This window comes from Rhinatrema bivittatum, chromosome 16 (assembly GCF_901001135.1).
Source record: "Rhinatrema bivittatum chromosome 16, aRhiBiv1.1, whole genome shotgun sequence".
NCBI lineage: Eukaryota > Metazoa > Chordata > Amphibia > Gymnophiona > Rhinatrematidae > Rhinatrema > Rhinatrema bivittatum.
The window spans coordinates 11,273,811-11,291,634 of record NC_042630.1 but is presented as its reverse complement, the minus strand read 5'-3'; the positions used below and the strand labels follow the sequence as shown (position 1 = coordinate 11,291,634).

The 17,824-nt window shown below is 42.1% G+C and overlaps 1 pseudogene; it reads left to right on the top strand.

The window, feature by feature from the left end:
- Positions 1-2,805: 2,805 nt before the first annotated feature.
- Positions 2,806-3,746, top strand: LOC115078791 (annotated as a pseudogene).
- The last annotated feature ends 14,078 nt before the right edge of the window (positions 3,747-17,824 follow it).

Sequence of the window (17,824 nt, the reverse complement as noted above, 5' to 3'; positions counted from 1 at the left end):
TCCAGACCATAACTGAAAACTTATCTATTTAATCTAGCATTTCCCTGATTTCTTACTGTAGATTTACCATGGCAAATTTGATTTGTTTGTTTCTTGTTATAATTTCCTCCCTCTAATCCTTCCTTTTTTTTAACCACCTTTCTGGTCCCTCTGTTCTTTTCCCCCTCCCTCTCCTCTCCTCTTCCTCTCTCATAATTTTCACTCAGTGCTCCTTCTCCTCTTCCTCTCTCAATAATTTTCACTCAGTGCTCCCATGCTCTATTTTCTCTTGTTACTTCCATATGTTATTTAATTTTAATTTTTAATCCATTTTTTTTTGTTTTTCCTGTAAGGCATCTGGTAAAGATGAACAATTCAAACTCTGTGTTTTATTATTGTTCCAACAGGTTTTCATGTTTTGATGTTCTTTGTTACATGTAATGCTTTTTCAAGCAAGTTTTAATTGTTCAATGTAAACCGATTTGATTTGCATCTAATGCAAGAAGACCGGTATATAAAAAACCTAAATAAATAAATAAATAAGGTATAGATAAGTCTGACCTGTTGCAGAGTAAGCTTTTTCTAACACACTCAAGAACATAATGTAGCAGGAACGGGAAGCAGGGCTTTATTTAGAATGCAGGGCTTTTGATCTCTATCAGGTAGCTGGTTTCCATGGGAGGGTTTAATGCCTCTGTATCGTTCATGCCAAAACTCTTAATGATTTATTCTTTTAGTTTGAGAAGATAGCTCTTTTTGTCTTGTCTCTCTCTATCTGGATTCTTAGGTAGCATGTTATCTTTCCCAGGTATTTTGTCCTGAAATATTAATTTAATACTATTATTATTCCACAGTCATCTTCAATAACTCAAAACATATCACCAGATCGTCAACATATATTTGTTTAAAAATCCATTTGCATGCCCCTATACATGCCACTTGCATGCCGCATTACATCCATTTGCATGCCACAATACATGCCACTCTGCATATATTGTATCTGTGATTCTCTATTGTATATGTTGTATATACTGCTTCCGCTAATGTGGCACCCTAGCCCAGTTCTAAAACTGAAAAAAAATAACCAACCCTTAATATCTATCGTTATACTTGTTTAAATGTTCTCCAACCAAGGTTTATTGCTAGACGTTTTATTGTTCCCCATTAAGGTTAATGTTACAATGTATAAATAGTACGACCCCCTGTCATACTATTCCAACTGTTATAATGTGAACCGATGTGATGTATGCCAACGAATGTTGGTATATAAAAGCAAAATGTGTCATCCAGTTTCTTTGAATACAGACAAAAGTCTGCCTTACTGCTTATGAAATGTTCTTTTGTGACCATATTGCTCCGGAGGCTTGCTTGAGTCTTTATATGCTTTTTTATACTTTATTAACATGATCTGGTTTTTTGACATCATTAAATCTTGGTAGCTATACCATGTAGATTTCTTCATTTATTTCATCGAGCATAAATGCTGTTTTCACATCAAGATGTCTATCTCATGTTCCCTTTCCGCATTCTACACTTAGCAATGTTCTGATTCTGATGGATCTCCAAAGAAAAAGCCTTTTTATTGTCACTATGAAACAGTTGAAAAGGATTCTGTTTGGGGGAGGCAACTAACCTCCATTTGTGTGTTCATCTAGATGTGTGGCTATTGATGGAGACTATGGATATACAACACAAGTGCAGAAGTTGTCAGCCACTGCTATGGTTCATTTGGATGGTGCGGTATTTTTGAAAGACCATTAGACGACATTCTTTCTGGTAAAACTACATGATGCATTTGCACTGGGCCACTGTGGGAAAAGTGGGGTATGGTTTGTATGGGGAATGTCTTCTTAAAGAAAGATGAAAGAAAAGTCCTTTAGAGGGAGTAGTTCCTGCAGTATAAAAAGACTCAAGCGGATTTGGGAGAAGGACTCAGCCAGGGACTGGGTTCACCTGGGGCAGCCTATCTTTTAAGAGTGCTTTCTTCCTGAAACATAGAAATATAGAAATGACGGCAGAAAAGGACCAAAAGTGTATCCAATCTGCCCAGCAAGCTTCCTACTGTAGAATCTGCCATGCTGTACAGGTTACCCCCATGCGTCAGTCAGATTTGCTTGACATGTTTTGCTTATAGACTTCGCCATATAAGCAGTCCTATGTTTTTTCCTTAATGTCTGTGCATCAGTATCCCAGACTGTAAAAGGTCATGGCTCATGTCAGTTGTCTCTGAATACAAATTCCTCTTTTCTTTCACCTCCCACTCACCTCCGAAGCAGAGAGCAATGTTGCAGTTGCATCAAAATAATCAAGCCTATATTAAAACAGAGTAAATTTTAAAAATGGCATGCAGGAGTCTATGAGCGAGTGGGTGCATGTGCAGGTAGGTGTGAACTCATGTGAGCAAGGGGGAGAGAATTTGTATCAAAGTGCATGAAGACACCGAGTTTAGAATATTAAAAATATGAACGACTGTAGCAAACAGAAATCTGTTGTCAAGTGCACTCTAAAGCATTATTTATCAGTAAGAGTATAATTGCCATTGCTCTAACCTTCATGCCTAGTGCCCACCAATGTTAATGTTGGGCCCATCCAAAAAAATCAGTTCTGGCTATACCACTCACATCAAGTCCAGCATACTGTCACTGACACTGGCCAACCCAGATCTCATAAAGAAGTACAGCCTTGTATGTGCATAATACTGGGTTCAATGATTGTCAAAGTCTGTGAAAGTATAGAACCTTAATAAATAACCTGTGTTTTACTCTTTCTTTAATGACAGTTCAACTCTTGCCCTTCGTTCTTCTTCTGGTGAAACAGAGCTCATAGATGTCACCGGAAAATCGGACCCTAGTGACTGAGTTTATCTTGCAGGGATTCTCCAACTTGTCACTGCCGTTTCAACATTTCCTGTTCTCTCTGTTTCTGATTCTCTACATCCTCACCGTGCTGGGGAATGCATTCATCTTTATGATTCTTACAGTGGATCCTCACCTCCATACTCCCATGTACTTCTTCCTCAGGAACCTGTCCTTCCTAGAAATCTGCTTAATCAACACCACTGTTCCCAAGATGCTGCTGATCCTGATATTCGAGGACAGGAGTATATCAGTGCTGGGCTGTGCCTTCCAATTGGCTTTCTTTGCATTCTTAGGTGTTGTGGAGTGTTTTTTTCTGGCTGCCATGGCTTATGATCGTTATGTGGCCATATGCAAGCCTTTGCATTACACAATCATAATGACCAAAGAGAAGTGCAACCTGTTGGCAGGACTGCTTTGGGTCATGGGGATGATTTTCTCAGCAGGCAGGACCAGTTTTGTATTTTGTTTGCCTTTCTGTAGGTTGAATGTATTAAAGCATTTTTTCTGTGACATTCCACCAATATTACGTTTGGCATGCGCAGACACCTATATCAATGACCTAATGACCCTAGTTTCAGGGATAATGTTTGTACTTCTGCCCTTTTTGTTAATTCTGGCCTCATATATTTATATCCTTTCCTCCATAAGGAAAATCAATTCCTCTGAGGGCAGAAAGAAAGCCTTCTCCACATGCACTGCTCACCTCACCTCCGTAACATTTTCTATGGGACTGCCATACTGACTTATCTACAACCTCGTTCTGGCTCCTCCGTCAACAGAGAAATGTTCTTTGCCCTTTTTTATGCCGTGGTGATGCCCATGCTAAATCCCATAATCTACAGCCTCCGAAACAAGGAGGTGAAAGGAGCACTGAAGAGGAAAATCAGCAGAAACCTGTGTCCACGATGAATGCAGAAACATGAAATTTCAATAATTCTTTGAAAATAGTTCAGAAAAATCAGACATTTGAATTGGTCAGTTGTTATCATGTGGCTATGTGTTGAACTCAATCTTTTGTTGTCAATGAATTATTGGGCACTGGCCAAGGTCAAGAAGGCCATACTGAGCACTTCAGTGAGTGAACTTTACTTGTGTAACTTAAGAAGAACATAAGAGCATACCATACTGGGTCAGACCAAGGGTCCATCAAGCCCAGCATCCTGTTTCCAACCGTGGCCAATCCAGGCCATAAGAACCTGGCAAGTACCCAAAACCTAAGTCTATTCCATGCTACTGTTGCTAGTAATACCAGAGGCTATTTTCTAAGTCAACTTAATTAATAGTAGGTAATGGACTTTTCCTCCAAGAACTTATCCAATCCTTTTTTAAACACAGCTACACTAGCTGCACTAATCACATCCTCTGGCAACAAATTCCAGAGTTTAATTGTGCGATGAATGAAAAATAACTTTCTCCGATTAGTTTTAAATGCGCCACATGCTAACTTCAAGGAGTGCCCCCTAGTTTTTCTATTATCCGAAAAAATAAATAACCGATTCACATCTACCCATTCTAGAGCTCTCATGATTTTAAACACCTCTATCATATCCCCCCTCAGCCGTCTCATCTCCAAACTGAAAAGTCCTAACCTCTTTAGTCTTTCTTCATAGGGAAGCTGTTCCATTCCTTTTATAATTTTGGTCGCACTTCTCTGTGCCTTCTCAATCGCAACTATATCATTTTTGAGATGCGGCAACCAGAATTGTACACAGTATTCAAGGTGCGGTCTCATCATGGAGCAATACAGAGGCATTATGACATTTTCCATTTTATTCACCATTCCCTTTCTAATAATTCCCAACATTCTGTTTGCTTTTTTGACTGCCTCAGCACACTGAACCGACAATTTCAATGTGTTATCCACTATGACGCCCAGATCTCTTTCTTGGGTGGTAGCTCCTAATATGGAACCTAACATTGTGTAACTATAGCATGGGTTATTTTTCCCTATATGCATCACTTTGCACTTATCCACATTAAATTTCATCTGCCATTTGGATGTCCAATTTTCCAGTCTCAGAAGGTCTTCCTGCAATTTATAACAATCTGCTTATGATTTAACTACTCTGAACAATTTTGTATCATCTGCAAATTTGATTACCTCACTTGTCATATTTCTTTCCAGATCATTTATAAATATATTGAAAAGTATGGGTCCCAATACAGAACCCTGAGGTACTCCTACCCACTCCCTTCCACTGAGAAAATTGTCCATTTAATCCTACTCTCTGTTTCCTGTCTTTTAACCAGTTTGTAATCTACGAAAGGACATCACCACCTATCCCATGACTTTTTACTTTTCCTAGAAGCCTCTCATGAGGAACTTTATTAAACACCTTCTGAAAACCCAAATATACTACATCTACTGGTTCACCTTTATCCACAAGTTTATTAACTCCTTCAAAAATGTGAAGCAGATTTGTGAGGCAAGACTTGCCTTGGGTAAAGCCATGCTGACTTTGTTCCATTAAACCGTGTCTTTCTATATGTTCTATGATTTTGATATTTAGAACACTTTCCACTATTTTTCCTGGCACTGAAGTCAGGCTATCTGGTCTGTAGTTTCCCGGATCACCCCTGGAGCCCATTTTAAATATTGGGGTTACACTAGCCACTCTCCAGTCTTCAGGTACAATGGATGATTTTAATGATAGGTTACAAATTTGTACTAATAGATCTGAAATTTCATTTTTGAGTTCCTTCAGAACCCTGGGGTGTATACCATCCAGTCCAGGTGATTTACTACTCTTCAGTTTGTCAATCAGGCCTACCACATCTTCTAGGTTCCCTGTGATTTGGTTCAGTCCTTCTGAATCATTACCTATGAAAACCTTCGCTGATACGGGTATCTCCCAAACATCCTCTTAGGTAAACACTGAAGCAAAAAAATAATTTAATGTTTCCACAATGGCCTTATCTTCTCTAATTGCCCTTTTAACCCCTTGATCATCTAATGGTCTAACTGACTCCTTCACAGGCTTTCTGTTTCAGATATATTTTAAAAAGTTTTTACTGTGAGTTTTTGCCTCTACGGCCAACTTCTTTTCAAATTCTTTCTTAGCCTGCCTTATCAATGTCTTACATTTAACTTGCCAACGCTTATGCATTATCCTATTTTCTTCTGTTGGATCCTTCTTCCAATTTTTGAATGAAGAACTTTTGGCTAAAATAGTTTCTTTCACCTCCCCTTTTAACCATGCCGGTGATCATTTTGCCATCTTTCCACCTGTCTTAATGTGTGGAATACATCTAGACTGTGCTTCTAGGATGGTATTTTTTTAACAATGACCATGCCTCTTGTACAACTTTTACCTTTGTAGCTGCTCCTTTCAGGTTTTTTTCTAACTATTTTTCTCATTTTATCAAAGTTTCCCTTTTGAAAGTTTAGCACGAGACCTGTGGATTTGCTTACTGTCTCCCTTCCAGTCATTAATTCAAATTTGGTCATATTATGATCACTGTTGCCAAGCGGCCCCACCACCATTACCTCTTTCACCAAATCCTGTGTTCCAGTGAGAATTAGATCTAAAATTGTTCCCTCTCTCTTCAGTTCCTGAACCAATTGTTCCATAAAGCTATCATTTATTTCATTCAGGAACTTTATCTCTCTAGCATGTACCAATGATACATTTACCCAGTCAATATTGGGGTAATTGAAGTCTCCCATTATTACCGCACTATCAATTTGGTTAGCTTCCCTAATTTCTCTTAGCATTTCACTGTCTGTCTCACCATCTTGACCAGGTGGACGGTAGTATACTCCTATCACTATAGTCTTCCCCGACACACAAGGGATTTCTACCCATAAAGATTCAATTGTGCATTTAGTCTCATGCAGGATGTTTATCCTGTTGGACTCTATGCCATCCCAGACATAAAGCACCACACCGCCTGCCGGGTGCTCCTCTCTGTCAGAATATTCAGTGGTCTTACCTGTTTTACCAGGTTACTAAAGTTAACCAGTAAAGTTAAATTTAGGGCTTACCTGAGCAGATTTAGCCACCTAAATTTATCTGACGATAACCAGCTAGCTTTACACCACGGCCCTGGAATGCCCCCACTCTCCCTCTTTTTATCTGGATAAATTTTACCGGGATAAAATGTTACCCAGGCAAAATGTAAGCAATCAATGACGCAAGAAATTGATATCTTGAGGTTTGTTCGGGTATCTTAAGAGTTACCAAGACAAACCCTTTCTCAATTTTGCCCTCATTGTAAATGTAATAAAAGACCCAAGTGTGTATAATAAAGAATTCTATTGTACTTTCTGGGTACTTTTCAGGTCATCAGAATCCTTTTGAGAATCCTGTGTTACTTTGCATGATTTATTATAAAAGTTAGGAGTGCGCTTCTTGGTCCTTAACCAGGAAAATCAAGTAATGACAATAGATAGCAGCTAGACTCCTGACCACAAGATGTTTCTGTAAATTTTTAATTGTCCCTTAAGAGAGGCACAATAAATTTGGAAAAATGTGCCCTCCTTTGATTGTTATATTGCTAGCCACTGCACACTCTGATCATGATATCAGAAAAGAAATAACATCATAAACAACATGAAACAGTGAAATATTTCTCTTTTCCATGCTATTTGTTTGAAACATGACCAGTACTGGAGAAGAAAGGCTCGGGGTTGTTTTTGTTTTTAAATAACTATATTTCTACCTTATTAGAAGAAACAAGACTGATTCATACTGGTTGTGTGTCCCTGGTCCACCATGCATCTTGGTGATGTTCTCTGTAAAAATGCAAAGTAGCCTTTCAGATTCATCTTCCATTTTCCTTAACTCACACTAAGGTCTGTTGCAAACGAGCAGCCTGGAAAATAGGATGAATCAATTGAATACTGTTTTGTGTGAAACAGTGTAGGTATTCATTAATTACCAGAGGGATAGAAGTGTTAGTCTGGTATAGCAAAAAAATGACAGGAGTGGGGTGTTTATTAATTAATTTATTTATTTATTTAAAAATTATTTATTGACCACACCTTCCCAGGATCAAGGCATTTCACAAAACTAAGAGCATACATAAAACATAATGAAATAAGAAATAGCTGCCCAGACCATGTCTGTTCAATTAACAATAGGCAACAAATGCTGTTATCGTTAATTACTAGGTCGCAGCCTGAAAAAATTTGTTTGAAGAGCCACGTTTGATATCATTTGTGTTTCTCAGCCGTTCAGGCGAAGTATTCCACAGAATGGATCCGGCAACAGAGAATGCAAGGTCGCATACCCCTCCTAGGTGAGCCATTCATGTGCAGATCGTAGAGTCTGCTGTGCTGCATGTATATGAAGTATTGATCCCATCCAGAGAAATGTGTGTAAGAGATTGCGGTATTGACTTTTCAATCATTGCTCAAGCCAACCCTCAACATAACGGGGCTGACTGAGGAAGATAAATCCTGGATTTCCCCCCTGCCCTGATTGATATGTTGATCAGAGAGCCATGCTCCCCTTCAGTGAAGTAAATCAGAATTATTTGACAGGGGGAGCAATATTGTCAGGATATTTTAAAGGTTGTATAAATTCTCCTGGATCTCCATGGACAAGTAATTGTTCACGTACTGGGAATTTAAACAGAGTAGTGCTCCAAGCAGTCTGGGTTCTACGAAAAGTTCAAGATCAGAACCTGTAAAAGAAAATAACAGAGGAAAGAAAATGATGTAATAAAGGTTTGAACTAAAAGAGATCTATTTAGTTGTCTGTCTGAGAACCTGAGATCCCCCAAGAATATACTGGGAGTGCAGCTGGGATTATATAACTGAGGAACAGCAATGCAAAGTTACTTGCCTAAGACCACACAGTCAGTGGCAGGCGTAAAGATAAAGAATCACAATGGAGGATCCCTTGTAAATATCTTCTCTATGTATAGCACCATAAACATAATTCACAGTTTAATCTAAAGTGTTATGCTAAACAGTTGAAATATTTGAATCATTCTGGAAGTCAAAAATCATTTGAATACATCCTGCTAGACTGTTTAAGGATCTCATTATAGGACAAATAACTTTGGGAGGTGCAGGGTGCGAATAAAAAAAAAAAACCCAAAACATTTTATTTTGACTCATAGCTGTTTTGAAAAAAGATCTTAGCTTCTGAAAAAAAAACCCCACAAAACCTTGGAACAGGATGGTTCTAATGAAGTCTCATTGCTGACACGGTAGGTTGCAGGAAAGTGATCTGGTCTATTTCGTATCTAGTGATGGATTTGTCCCCTTACTGCTGTTGTCACTGTTAGTGCTGGGGGGGGGGGATGTGCCACGCCCCCCTCCCCCCCTTTCTGGATTTCTAAGGGCCTCTCCCTCTCCCTCTGCTCGGAAGATCTCTGACTCTTGCAACCCGCAATGTCCTCTAGCTGGCTTGTCATTCTTCCTTCCCCCATCACCAACAAACCTCAGAGCGCCGGCTCCTGCTTTGGCCCTTGCTATCACAATGAAGCAAGCAGGGTCTGAATTATCCCGAGGCCCTGCCTCTTGCACAGAAGTCCAGATGGGGTGGGAAAGGTTCACTGCCTATAAACGTTAAGACCATGGAATTCCTCAGTCCCTACTCGGTGGAGGTGGCAGATGGAGGGCCCTGCAGGGCTACAACGAAGGGGGTCAGAATATCGGCTGCCCACAGAACTTTGCCACCCTAGGCACAGGCCTCATGTGCCTATGCCTAAACCACTACTACTATATGAACTGCTGAATATGATGAATGTTAATTACAATTCAACAAAATAACATCATATATATGGAAACTTAGACATTTTAATTTTTTTTATATATTATGTAAAATGAGTGGGAATCTAATAAAGTGATGAATATGACAACAAATAGCTATTTAAAGCTTTAAGCAATCTGCCACGTTGAGACTGTAACAGTCAATTTTTTAATCATTGATTCCCGTTCATTAAGTTAAATGTGGGACACATTAGCATTCTATTTGAACTTATTTTATGCCTTCATAGTGTCGAACCAAATACACCTTGAGTTTCTTTGAGAGGATTCTCTTTCCCCGGATTTGTTTCAAATCAGAGAGCAACCACTCTTTTACACACACAAAAACACTGCTGTAGTAACAACAGACTGGAGATAATCAGAGCTGCCGCTCTATTTAGGAGCCGCCGCTCTGTTTTACTCGAGCTGCCGCTCGTTGAATATGCTTGTTGAATATGCTTAAACCAGGCCTGCTGAAGATTGTGTTAGAAACTTTTGAAGCCACATATTTTGAGCAAAATTAAAGCCAAAAAACGTGCCAAAACTTACAAGTCAGCCTCCTTGCACTGTGTTAACTCAGCATATATTTTGTCCATAGGTTTAATCTCTCCAATTTCTGAAGTGTAAAAACATACAACAGAAAAGCCACTGATGGATTTTCATCCGATTCTTAAATTTTACTTTTTGGGTCGTATGCTACTTCCGTTTACAAGTTCACTGAATTGGTTCACTGTTTCTGGCCAATGATGTGAATAATTTTAATTCAACAATTTGGTGCAGATTTTTAGAAGCTATATTGGTGCTGGAGAAAACTGGAATTGACATAGGTAGTGATATCTTTAAAAGGCCCAACAAGAGACTTGCAGGGCAAAGTTTTCAGGAACTCACAGGTTGCTTCTTATGACATGAGTGATGTCAGATTTCAGAAGTGACATGAAGAAAAGGCAAGAGAGGAACTCAGTAACTTTGTCATGATCTCTGTTGCCTTTTTCCCCATTATTCTTCTCGCAACACAGTGGCATGTCATGGTCTATACAGGGATCCACACAAGCCAGAGGTGCAGTTTCCATTACATCCATCAAAACTGCTTGTTGGCTGGTAAGAAATGCCTCTGATGTGACTGCCCCTTTCCTTTCCTGCATCCCTGCCTTCAATTGTACAACCTCTTGGCACAGCGAGGAACCACTGGATGTAATTAAAGGGTGCGCCTAATCAAGATGCACCATGCATTAATTAAATGGACTATTGTCTGAGCCATGGTACTGGCCATCCAAGTATTTTTATAACATAAAATCAATTGTATATCTTTCATTAGGTCAGAATAAGTTATGAATTTGGAACAGGATAAGATGGGGACTCTGATGAGAGAGGACAGCTAGTTTGCTTGGAAGAGCAGATGCGTACTGGACATACAGAATAAAATAGTAATATAAATCAAATAAATAAGTAAATAAGCAACTTGATTATAATGCAGAAATGTGGTAGGGAATAATTTATGAGACTCCAGGAGGTAGGAGGCAAAGATAAATTAAAAGAAGAAACTTAATTAGTAGAATGATTTTCATCAGCACCACCCAAGCTCATTGCCCTCTGGGACAAGGGTACAGCTGTGAAGTAATTCAATAATTTAGGAATCCATTCTTCTATTTAAACTCCCATGATTTGATCAACACATTCAGATTTCAGAGTCAGCAGTACAGCCGGTATGATCAATTTTTAATTTTTATAGATGTAGGTAAGAGTTAATACAAATTATCAAGATGGTAACACGTTTGAATTTGCTGGACGATCTACCCCATCAAATCATACAAAGTAACCACATGTAGATGTTTCAGCTGGTAGAATCAACATTATAACTGGTATTGCAATACTTATAATACATTAGATTAATAATCATAATTAAAAGTATGGCAGTCTAATGTTCAATGCTAAGAGTCAGCATATAGCTGATAATTGGAAATCTCCAGTACCATTAACTCCCTATCCACAGCTCATTATGGGCTCTACAGCAGGCTATTTATCTTCTGCCCTCAAGTTAAAGACAAATTGTAATCATGAATAGTAATCTTGGTTATAGTTTTTGTGTAGCAGAGAGATCAGTACCATGGCTATATAGAATTACATTACCGACATATACTATGGTCCATTCCTAGGCTTCTAATGAACAGCCTAAGGAATTTTTGAAGAAGATTACAAGGAACAGAGGACATCGTGATGAAAGCTGGTGAAACAGGTCTAGACTATGTAATCCAGCAAAACCGGGGTGTGAAAAAAGAAGTTATGGGAATGGATCCAGACCATAAGGTATAGATAAGTCCGACCTGTTGCAGAGTAAGCTTTTTCTAATACACTAAGAACATGATGTAGCAGGAACGGGAAGCAGGGCTTTATTCAGAAGGCAGGGCTTTTGATCTCTATCAGGTAGCTGGTTTCCATGGGAGGGTTTAATGCCTTTATCATTCATCCCAAAACTCTTAATGATTTATTCTCTTAGTTTGAGAAGCTGTCCTTGAGCTCTACAGTTTGAGAAGCTGTCCTTGATCTCTACAGTTTATGGAAAATGCTACCTTCTGGTAGTTTATTGAAGCCTGCATGAGATTTGAATGCTTGTATCATACCTTCCCTTTCCCTTCATGAATGCGATGTTTAGAAGTAGAGTAACTGTGGACTTGCATCGCACATTCAAATTAAAGAACCCTTTCCATTGAAAATAGTTTATAATTTGTTTTGCTCTAGAACTTTTCAATTGCTTGATTTTTATTCATTTAATTTTTTTTTTTAATTTCCTGATAATTACTTTCTGTTCATGTTTTCTATTCCTGATCATTCTTGCTAAGGTCTGGTAACTGCTGTATCTTCAGAGATAGCCTGTATCTTTAGACCTTTATCCTTGTTCTTGTTGTTCCCCTACTAAGACATCACATGCCATTCTGTCAAAAGAGAAATTAATGACTGTAAACTGAAAAATAATCTGAGAATTGCAGTAGAACTTGTCTGTATGTCTGGCTCCAGTTGGATGAGAGATTGATGACATATACAGCAGTGCTGATTGCATTGGGGTTCCTAACTATTTTTAAATACTTGCTTATAGTCCTTTTGGACCTAATTTTCATTGTCATTGATGGGGAGAAAAAAAAAACAGTTTTATGCATTTAAATGGCTGTACCACCAGAGCCTGGACTTCAGAGTATGCAAAGGTATGCACACAACTAAGTCATACATATTTTTACACAAATTGCAGAGATGCATTATTTGCAGGAGAGGAAGATTCAGAACATAAGAACATAGGAACATAAGAACATGCCATACTGGGTCAGACCAAGGGTCCATCAAGCCCAGTATCCTGTTTCCAACAGTGGCCAATCCAGGCCATAAGAACCTGGCAAGTACCCAAAACTTAAGTCTATTCCATGCTACTGTTGCCAGTAATAGCAGTGGCTATTTTCCAAGTCAACTTAATTAATAGCAGGTAATGGACTTCTCCTCCAAGAACTTATCCAATCATTTTTTAAACACAGCTATACTAACTGCACTAACCACATCTTCTGGCAGCAAATTCCAGAGTTTAATTGTGCGTTGAGTGAAAAATAACTTTCTCCGATTAGTTTTAAATGTGCCATACGCGCGTACCCCCCAAAAACCTGCCCCAAGCTCCCCCTACGCGCGCTGAGCCTATGTTGAATAGGCTCAGCAGCACGCGCAAGCCCCAGGACGTGTGTAAGTCCCGGGGCTTCCCTGGGGGGGTGTCAGGGGCATGTCGTGGTATCACATCATCAGGCGGCATTCTGGGGCGGAGCCATGGGCGTGGTTATGGCCCGGATGCGTTTCGGGGGTGTGGCAGGTGTAACTTTTATGATAAAGGTGGGGGGGGTTTAGATGTGGCTGGGGGGATGGGTTAGGTAGGGGAAGGGAGGGGAAGGTGGGGGGCACCAGAAAGAAAGTTCCCTCCAAGGCCGCTGCAATTTCGGAGTGGCCTCGGAGGGAACGGAGGCAGGCTGTGCGGCTCGCCGCACACAGGCTGCCAATTTTGCGCAGCCTTGCGCGCATCGACCCCGGATTTTAAAAGATACATGCGGCTACACACATATCTATTAAAATCCGGCGTACTCTTGTTTGAGCCGGGTGCGCGAACAAAAGTACGCGTGGGCGTACTTTTTTAAAATCTACCTCTAATTACCTCACGTAAAGTTTAACTTCCTTTTTGGAGGGGCTTATTTTAATATGCACATGCTTTTTAAAATCAAAAAGTATGCAGGCAAGTTCCAATTTCACCGTCTCTGCATTTTGTGGAAAAGTACATGTACAGAGTTACACGTCTTCTTTCATGTGACCTGAGCACAATAATTGCCATACTGTGTCAGACTAAAGTCCATGAAGCCTAGCATCCTGTCTCCGACAGTGGCCAATCCAAATCCCATAAAGCAGTACAGCCGTGTATGTGCATAGTACTTGGCCCAATGAGCGTCAAAGGCTTTGAAAATTCAGCCCTTATTGTACTCATTCTCTAATGATTGTTCAACCCTTGTCCTTGTTTCTTCTTGTGGTGAAACAGAGTTCACAGATGACACCAGAAAATCGGACCCTAGTGACTGAGTTTATCTTGCTGGGATTCTCCAACTTGTCACTGCCATTTCAACATTTTCTGTTCTCTCTGTTTCTGATGCTCTACATCCTCACCGTGCTGGGGAATGCGTTCATCTTTATGATTATTGCAGTGGATCCTCACCTCCATACTCCCATGTACTTCTTCCTCAGGAACCTGTCCTTCCTAGAAATCTGCTTAATCACCACCACCGTTCCCAAGATGCTGCTGATCCTGATATTCGAGGACAGGAGTATATCAGTGCTGGGCTGTGCCTTGCAATTGGCTTTCTTTCTATTCTTAGGTCTTGTGGAGTGTTTTTTTCTGACTGCCATGGCTTATGATCGCTATGTGGCCATCTGCAAGCCTTTGCATTACACAATAGGGATGTGAATCGTTTTTCAACGATTAAAATTATCGTCCGATAATGTTTATATCGTCTTAAATCGTTATAGAACACGATACAATAGAAATTCTAACGATTTATCGTTAAAAATCGTTAAATCGTGTTAGTGCGCACTAACTCCCCGTTAGTGCGCACTAACTCGATTTAGTGCGCACTAACTGAAAATGATACAAATAAACACTTTCCAGGTCACTGAAGGTCAGTTAGGAATGAATATGTGTTCCTATTGGCTGGCTGCCCTCTTATCTATTGATATTACCAAGGTTACCACTGAGGTGATGGTTGGGGGGATGGGAAATGGAACTGGAAACTAACGAACACCAACAGAAAATGAAACAAAGTGTTCACACTTCCCAGGTCAGTAAAGGTCACTTAGGAATGAATATGTATGTATGTATTCCTATTGGCTGGCTGTGCTCTTATCTATTGATGTTACCAATATGGTTGGGGGGATGTGAAATGGAAACAGTTGGAAGCTTGACAAAAAAAGTAATGTAATGATCAGCACTCACGTGACTAGAACTTGTTTGTTTATTATTTTTGTTAGCAGGCACCTGAAATGCTAGTGCATGTTGAATTTGCCAATCACTGTGCATTTTAGAAAGGTGGTCCTGGCTGGAACTGTACACAGTTCAAATATATGTAATTGATTGTTGGTAAGTGTATTTTTTAAGTAGCCACACTGGCACCAGTATGTTTACTTTTCCTCCTACTTAACTCACTAGCTCAGCTTTGTAAGAAGGGCTTCTCTGCTTGTGTGTTGTTTTTGTTTGGTGTGAGGAGAGCAGAAACATCAGATCTTTATTCAATCTACTACAGTCATCTCTTACAGTGCCCTATCCCTATTAATACCAGGAGTGTTGTGATCTTCCTGCACACAGTGCCCTAACCCTGATACCAGTCTGAGACAGCTCCCTCCCTGCATTACTAGTGAGAGGCTGGCTTCACAGACAGGGGGGAGCTGCCTGACCCTCACTCCTGACTTCCCCCATGTCCCAGCTAGTGAATGGTGTGTGGGTGAGGGGGGGGGAGGATGGTGAAGTCTGAGACAGCTCCCTCCCTGCATTACTAGTGAGAGGCTGGCTTCACAGACAGGGGGGAGCTGCCTGACCCTCACTCCTGACTTCCCCCATGTCCCAGCTAGTGAATGGTGTGTGGGTGAGGGGGGGGGGGGAGGATGGTGAAGTCTGAGACAGCTCCCTCCCTGCATTACTAGTGAGAGGCTGGCTTCGCAGACAGGGGGGAGCTGCCTGACCCTCACTCCTGACTTCCCCCATGTCCCAGCTAGTGAATGGTGTGTGGGTGAGGGGGGGGGGGGAGGATGGTGAAGTCTGAGACAGCTCCCTCCCTGCATTACTAGTGAGAGGCTGGCTTCACAGACAGGGGGGAGCTGCCTGACCCTCACTCCTGACTTCCCCCATGTCCCAGCTAGTGAATGGTGTGTGGGTGAGGGGGGGGGGGGGGAGGATGGTGAAGTCTGAGACAGCTCCCTCCCTGCATTACTAGTGAGAGGCTGGCTTCACAGACAGGGGGGAGCTGCCTGACCCTCACTCCTGACTTCCCCCATGTCCCAGCTAGTGAATGGTGTGTGGGTGAGGGGGGGGGGGGAGGATGGTGAAGTCTGAGACAGCTCCCTCCCTGCATTACTAGTGAGAGGCTGGCTTCACAGACAGGGGGGAGCTGCCTGACCCTCACTCCTGACTTCCCCCATGTCCCAGCTAGTGAATGGTGTGTGGGTGAGGGGGTGGGGGAGGATGGTGAAGTCTGAGACAGCTCCCTCCCTGCATTACTAGTGAGAGGCTGGCTTCGCAGACAGGGGGGAGCTGCCTGACCCTCACTCCTGACTTCCCCCATGTCCCAGCTAGTGAATGGTGTGTGGGTGAGGGGGGGGGGGAGGATGGTGAAGTCTGAGACAGCTCCCTCCCTGCATTACTAGTGAGAGGCTGGCTTCACAGACAGGGGGGAGCTGCCTGACCCTCACTCCTGACTTCCCCCATGTCCCAGCTAGTGAATGGTGTGTGGGTGAGGGGGGGGGGGAGGATGGTGAAGTCTGAGACAGCTCCCTCCCTGCATTACTAGTGAGAGGCTGGCTTCGCAGACAGGGGGGAGCTGCCTGACCCTCACTCCTGACTTCCCCCATGTCCCAGCTAGTGAATGGTGTGTGGGTGAGGGGGGGGGGGGAGGATGGTGAAGTCTGAGACAGCTCCCTCCCTGCATTACTAGTGAGAGGCTGGCTTCACAGACAGGGGGGAGCTGCCTGACCCTCACTCCTGACTTCCCCCATGTCCCAGCTAGTGAATGGTGTGTGGGTGAGGGGGGGGGGAGGATGGTGAAGTCTGAGACAGCTCCCTCCCTGCATTACTAGTGAGAGGCTGGCTTCACAGACAGGGGGGAGCTGCCTGTCCCTCACTCCTGACTTCCCCCATGTCCCAGCTAGTGAATGGTGTGTGGGTGAGGGGGGGGGGGTGGATGGTGAAGTCTGAGACAGCTCCCTCCCTGCATTACTAGTGAGAGGCTGGCTTCACAGACAGGGGGGAGCTGCCTGACCCTCACTCCTGACTTCCCCCATGTCCCAGCTAGTGAATGGTGTGTGGGTAAGGGGGGGGGGGGGGAGGATGGTGAAGTCTGAGACAGCTCCCTCCCTGCATTACTAGTGAGAGGCTGGCTTCACAGACAGGGGGGAGCTGCCTGACCCTCACTCCTCCGGGGTATTGTGATCTTCCTGCACACAGTGCCCTATCCCTGATACCAGGGGTGTTGTGATCTTCCTGCATGCAGTGCCCTATCCCTATTAATACCAGGAGTGTTGTGATCTTCCTGCATGCAGTGCCCTATCCCTGATATCGGGATGTGTGCAAGAAGATCACAACACCCCCGGTATCAGGAATAGGGCACTGTGTGCAGGAAGATCACAACACCCCCAGTATCAGGAATAGGGCACTGTGTGCAGGAAGATCACAACACCCCTGGTATTAGGGATAGGGCACTGTGTGCAGGAAGATCACAACACTCCTGGTATTAATAGGGATAGGGCACTGTGTGCAGGAAGATCACAATACCCCTGGTATCAGGGTTAGGGCACAAGTTCTAGTCACATTGACTGATCACATTACTTGTTTTGTCAAGCTACCAACTGTTTCCATTTCCCATCCCCCATATACTGTCAGTAGGAAACTTGGTAACATGAATAAATAAGAGGGCAGCCAATAGGAATACATATTCATTCCTAAACTGACCTTAACTGACCTGAAAAGTGTCAAATTGTATCATTTTCAGTTAGTGCGCACTAACTCCCAGTT